Genomic DNA, 5,758 nt, shown 5'->3' with positions numbered 1-5,758 from the left:
CGCTATTAGCAGGCTACCTTGCCCTTTGGTTGAAGAAGTGTGTCGTCCCGCACCAACCTTCTGACGCTCTACCCATCGAGGTGCTCTTCCCTGCAGTTCAGCTGGCTTATGGGAGAGAGCTTTCCCTGCTCCCAGCAATGGTTGCTAGTATCCATTGCGGGCTCAGGGGTCTGGTTAGCAGTTTTACACATATGGGTTCTGAACCATCAGCTGAGCTGGTTTGCCCAAAGGTTGAGCTCCCTTACGCATATTTGATGGCGTGGCTCGTTCTTCACCGTCCCGACTTGATGTCGGCCCCCAGCGTTGTTGACATCCCTGTCCCCTTCATGCAATTGTTGGAGCAGAGCAGATGGTTTGGGAGCAAATTTAGTGATGTTCAGCGAGAGCTCCGGGTCCGCAAGAGTTGGGAGTTCTTTAAGTGTTTCCCTCACTTTTCAGGTCGCTATGGCGACGTGCTGGTTGATGAGGAGAAACCTAGAAGTGACCGGACCGTTCTTGACGCTGGTTGCTTCCGGTGGTTAGTGAACATCCGTGTAGGCTATCTCGTCCTTCGGGTGAAGAACCAGTGCCACATAGAGCCTTATCTCCCTTGCCGCTTTGCTCGACAATTCGGCTATGACCAACTGTATGTCGGGAATCCGAGCCGCAGCCTGCGGGTTGAGGGAGGATTGATTGATGGCGTTCGAGCGTGGCTATGGACGATGGTGGGCTGTACTGGAGCCCGTTTTGCTCTTCCTTCGTACCGGCGTAAGCCATTGATCACTTTCCTCAGCTGCAAGTGGTTCCTTTCTGCATATGAGTCCATCAGCGCGAGGAGCCTCTCAGAGTTGCAGTCCGAGTATGCGGTCCGGGCTGCTATGATGGCTGGTCGCAGAGCTGAGCTTGCTCAGAAGCGGAGAAAAGGGCATGCCAAATCTCTTGTCTCAGACGAAGAAGAACTTCTCCCTGCGGGTGATGATGACGAGAACTCCGAGGACGAGTATGCGGACGTGGATACCGGCAGAGGGGACTTCGATACTGGTTTGTCCTATCTCTTTTAATTTTCATTTTCCATAAATGACAGCTCTTTTTCATTGAAATGGCTATTGTCATTTTAGGTAGGACAGCCGGTGATCATGAGCCCTCAGCTCCTACACACGTTGAAACGTGTGATAGGCCTGCGCATGTTCGACCCTATGGTCCTCGGAGGGTTGGTGCCCCGAAGAGGAAGAAGACTGCCCATAAGTCCCATGACGGTCAGCGTCCCTGTGGAGTGGACTTAGGGAGCACCGCCGATGGAGGGGGAGGTAACATTCAATTGCTCTTGCTTCAAGGTTGTTTACCTTTTGGGGATTTGTGACCATGTTTTGTGCTTCAGGTTTCTTCGAGGAGGGCGAACTCCCACCGGGTTCGGCGTCCCCTGGCGTTGACAACATGGATTGCTTTGTGCAACAAATGTGCGACGCTTTTCACGATGGGTCTTTGGGCATCGACCTTAACATCGATCTTGAGCAGATAAATAATGTTGAGCCCACAATCCCTTATTCAGGTATATCCGCATCCAATGTCATTTTCCTTATGTAAGGTGAAGGAAGATTTCTCGTTTGAGCTTTCCTCATCCTTCAACATTTGGGTTACCCTGCAGATGTTGCGATGGAGGGGCCAAGCTTCTCGAAGCCGGATGCCGGCTTATTAGCTGACATGCTGGCTGAGCAGACTTCCAGAGGGACCGAGAGACCATTCTTCGGGAACGATTCATCTACCGGTATATATCTGATTTTCTCCCTCTTGCCCGATATTTCATATGACTAATGATTGATTATCACAGCGTCTACCATTGGAGTTAGCCCGGTATCTATCCCTGGCATATCCAGTTTGCCTCAGAGCGACGGGCTTGCAGGTATGTATACGATTCAGGGATATTGTACTTTCCTATGTTTATCTGTCTTTTGACTAATGAGTGCAATCATAGGACCAGCCGCTAGGACTGATTCTCATATGACTCCTGGCATCCCTCAAATGCCCGCGGATAATGGATCTACAGGTATGCAGATCCCAATTCTTCTTATTCGTCTAAATTTTCATTTTGACTAATAAGAGAGTGTCATCATAGGACCAGCAGCTTGGGCCGATACTCTTATGACTCTTGGCATTCATCCCGGCTGTTCCTGAGGACGGGGGGATTGCAGGTATGCATACGATTTTCTTGTCCCGATTCTCCTTACTTATCCAAATTTCCATTTGGTTAACATAGGAGTGTCACTGTAGGACCAGGCGTTAGGCCTGATACTACTACAGTTCCCGGGGCTGAAAGTCTTCATAGCAGTGGTGCCTCCCCGTCTTTGCCGAGTGGTGCGAGCAATCCGCCTGCAGGGGCTGACGTACCCTCTTCTGCTGCTGTCCCAGAGCCTGTCGGACCTCAACCCGCGGGGACGTCTGACGATGATGAGGGAGGAAGGATACCCGGAATTGGCTGATTCCTTCACTGCTGATTTCGCCGCCCTGGAGTCAGAGATACGAGAGTTGAAGGAATTGGAGGTTACCGGGGCTTCTTCTTTCATGTCCTCTGAGTTGGAGCATAGGATGGGGGAGGGGGTTTCTTCACCGCCTTCTATAATGGCTTGATTGAGAAGCTTCTTCACCGAGGAGGCGGCTTCGATCAGTTCCGGTGTTCCTTCTCTCGCCACATGACGATGATGAGGGAGGAAGGATACCCGGAATTGGCTGATTCCTTCACTGCTGATTTCGCCGCCCTGGAGTCAGAGATACGAGAGTTGAAGGAATTGGAGGTTACCGGGACTTCTTCTTTCGTATCCTCTGAGTTAGAGCATAGGATGGCGCAGTGGCGTGACCTGAGATCTTCCATCGGGTGTGAGCTTCAGTCACGTGAGAGCTCCATTGCGCATCTAATGGCTAACATGGCGAGGAAGGATAGGGAGAAAGCTGAGTTACTCCGCTCCTTGGACTTAAATCGCGAGGAAGCGACTAGGTTGAAGGAGGCCTTGAAGCGTGCCGAGGAATCTGCCGTTCTTATCGCAGATGACCTGATTGGACTAGAGCGTTCTCGTGACCAGGTACTCGAGGAGCTCGAATCTACTCAGGAGGGACTGATGAAGTTGAAGAGTGAAGCTGCGGAGATTTTGAGCCGTTCCGAAGAATCCGTTCGAGCTGATCTGCAGGCAGAACTCGAGCGGAGCTATGTAGATAGACTCTTTAGCTTAAAGTCTCACATTCTCAGCCGTCAGATGCCTTCGGGCTAACGAACTTTTTGTTGTATGCTTTTGACTCAGTCTATCAATGGAAACTTCGCCTTTGCTTCTTTTGTGACTTCTCTGTACTTCTTCCAAATGACAGGTTTATGGGATTTTTGGCAAACCCTCAGCCATCAACGGGTTTGATGTGCCTTTACCGATCATCGTTTGAAATCGGACTAGCATGTGAATTATTAAACCCGTCTCACATGTAACGTTGTGCTAAGAGAATGAACTCTCTTAGACTTAATGCTACGACTTCGAATACATAGACTCTGTCTTTCTTACGGGAATAGACTACCCGGAAACGCGTGTTAGGCGTTGACTTTGGGGGTTTTTGGCAAACCCCCAGCCTTCAACGGGTTTGATACGCCTTTACCGATTACCGTTTGAATCGGGCTAGCATGCGGATTGTTGAAATCCGTTCCGCATGTAACGTTATGCTAAAGGAATGAACTCCCTTAGACTTAATGCTACGACTTCGAATACGTAGACTTTGCCCTTGTCACGGGAATAGGCTACCCGGCAACACGTGTTAGGTGTTGACTTATCCCTACTTAGGATTCGGGATAAAATTCCCCATGCACCAAGTGCGCGGATTGGAAGTTGAAAGTTGTGAAAATAGGAGAGGAAGACTATCTTCGGCTGGAAAGGAAACTCGAGGTGGGATCCCACCCCCAGAGTCCGGAAGGATGAACTGGGAGAGGGATCTCCACTCCGAGCATCGAAAAGGCCCGAGGAGAGGAAGAATTTTGTATTCTATCTCCCGCTGGAAAGGGAAACTCGAGGTGGGATTCCCACCCCCAGAATCTGGAAGGATGAACTGGGAGTGGGATCTTCACTCCGAGCATCGGAAAGGTCCGAGGAGAGGAAGAATTTTATATTCTATCTCCCGGTGCTGAAGAGGAAGAATTTTATATTCTATCTCCCGGCGGAAAGGAAACTCGAGGTGGGATCCCCACCCCCAGAATCCGGAAGGATGAACTGGGAGTGGGATCTCCACTCCGAGCATCGGAAAGGTCCGAGGAGAGGAAGAATTTTATATTCTATCTCCCGGTGCTGAAGAGGAAGAATTTTATATTCTATCTACAGCTGGAAAGGAAACTCGAGGTGGGATCCCCACCCCCAGAATCCGGAAGGATGAACTGGGAGTGGGATCTCCACTCCGAGCATCGGAAAGGTCCGAGGAGAGGAAGAATTTTATATTCTATCTCCCGGTGCTGAAGAGGAAGAATTTTATATTCTATCTACAGCTGGAAAAGGAACGAGAGAGGAAGAATTTTATATTCTATCTCCCGTTGCCGAAGAGGAAGAATTTTATATTCTATCTTCAGCTGGAAAGGAAACTCGAGGTGGGATCTCCACCTCCAGAATCCGGAAGGATGAAACTAAGAGTGGGATCTCCACTCCGAGAATCGGAAAGGTTCTAACGACACTACCTTTTATAGGATTGGTCATTTGAACTCAAAGAACCCCTCATTCATTGAGGAGAAAACCCAATTTCGACCCTAACTTTTATAGGTTTGGTGGATTGAGGAGAAAACCCAATTTCGACCCTAACTTTTATAGGTTTGGTGGAAATAGGGGACAAAGGTGGATTCTTTTTCGTTTATCGAAAAATGAATGATTCGACTTTAGTCTTGACTATATGTAGTCTTGACTAAGCGAGATCGGAAACAATCCTAACTTTTATAGGTTTGACTGTTCCAAGTGGACCTCTCGTTCATGGAAGGAATCGAGAGGGGATTTTGGCTTTGGCCCTAACTGTAGGAAGGTTTGACCAAACTGGAATTTGAGATGACCCTAACTGTCGGAAGGTTTGATCACTCGATTTGAAAGTGGACCTCTCGTTCATGGAAGGAATCGAGAGGAGAATTTGGCTTTGGTCCTAACTGTAGGAAGGTTTGACCAAACTGGAGTTTGAGATGACCCTAACTGTCGGAAGGTTTGATCACTCGATTTGAAAGTGGACCTCTCGTTCATTGGAGGAATCGAGAGGAGATTTTGGCTTTGGTCCTAACTTTTATAGGTTTGACCAGAAAGCAAAGAAAGTGGAATACAGGTAGCAAAGAGAGTGCCAACTCGTATTATCACTCAAAGGGAGACTTTAATGCTAGGTGATTCTGACCTAACACGTTGAGTCTGAGAAATGCCAATGACTGGCAGATGAAGATGTTGGTGGGTCCACTGTCGTTTGATTTGATCAGCGGATGGTTTGATGAGGAAAGATTAACCTATCAGAGGATTGGATCTCATCTCACAAAGATAACTCATAAGAGTTGGAGAATTTTGTCGAGAATAAGAAGAGACATTCTGACCTTCAGAGTTCGAATGTAGATTCCTTACTCGTTGATTCCACAACGACCGGGTTATCCCTAAGAATACCCATGTGGTATCCTTCCGGGAACTTCCCAATGCATTGGTTATCCAAAAAGATACTAAGGATAGTATCTTTTCAGGAACTTGTCGTTTATCGGCATCATGAGCCGGTCGCCGTCTTTGGTGACAAGGCGATAGGCGCCACTCGA

At 48.5% G+C, this 5,758-nt stretch overlaps 2 long non-coding RNA genes across 2 annotated transcripts; both read left to right on the top strand.

Moving 5' to 3' along the window:
* Positions 1-1,144: 1,144 nt before the first annotated feature.
* LOC109828488 lies at positions 1,145-1,656 on the top strand. Its single transcript, XR_002243713.1, has 3 exons — positions 1,145-1,286; positions 1,358-1,528; positions 1,625-1,656. It is a non-coding gene; the product is annotated as an uncharacterized LOC109828488 (long non-coding RNA).
* Positions 1,657-1,695: 39 nt separating this feature from the next.
* On the top strand, positions 1,696-2,130 carry LOC109828489. Its single transcript, XR_002243714.1, has 4 exons — positions 1,696-1,744; positions 1,808-1,879; positions 1,952-2,023; positions 2,093-2,130. It is a non-coding gene; the product is annotated as an uncharacterized LOC109828489 (long non-coding RNA).
* Positions 2,131-5,758: the final 3,628 nt, after the last annotated feature.

This window comes from Asparagus officinalis, unplaced genomic scaffold (genome assembly GCF_001876935.1).
Source record: "Asparagus officinalis unplaced genomic scaffold, Aspof.V1 AsparagusV1_Un1801, whole genome shotgun sequence".
Lineage (NCBI taxonomy): Eukaryota > Viridiplantae > Streptophyta > Magnoliopsida > Asparagales > Asparagaceae > Asparagus > Asparagus officinalis.
This window is presented reverse-complemented; position numbering and strand designations above follow the sequence as displayed.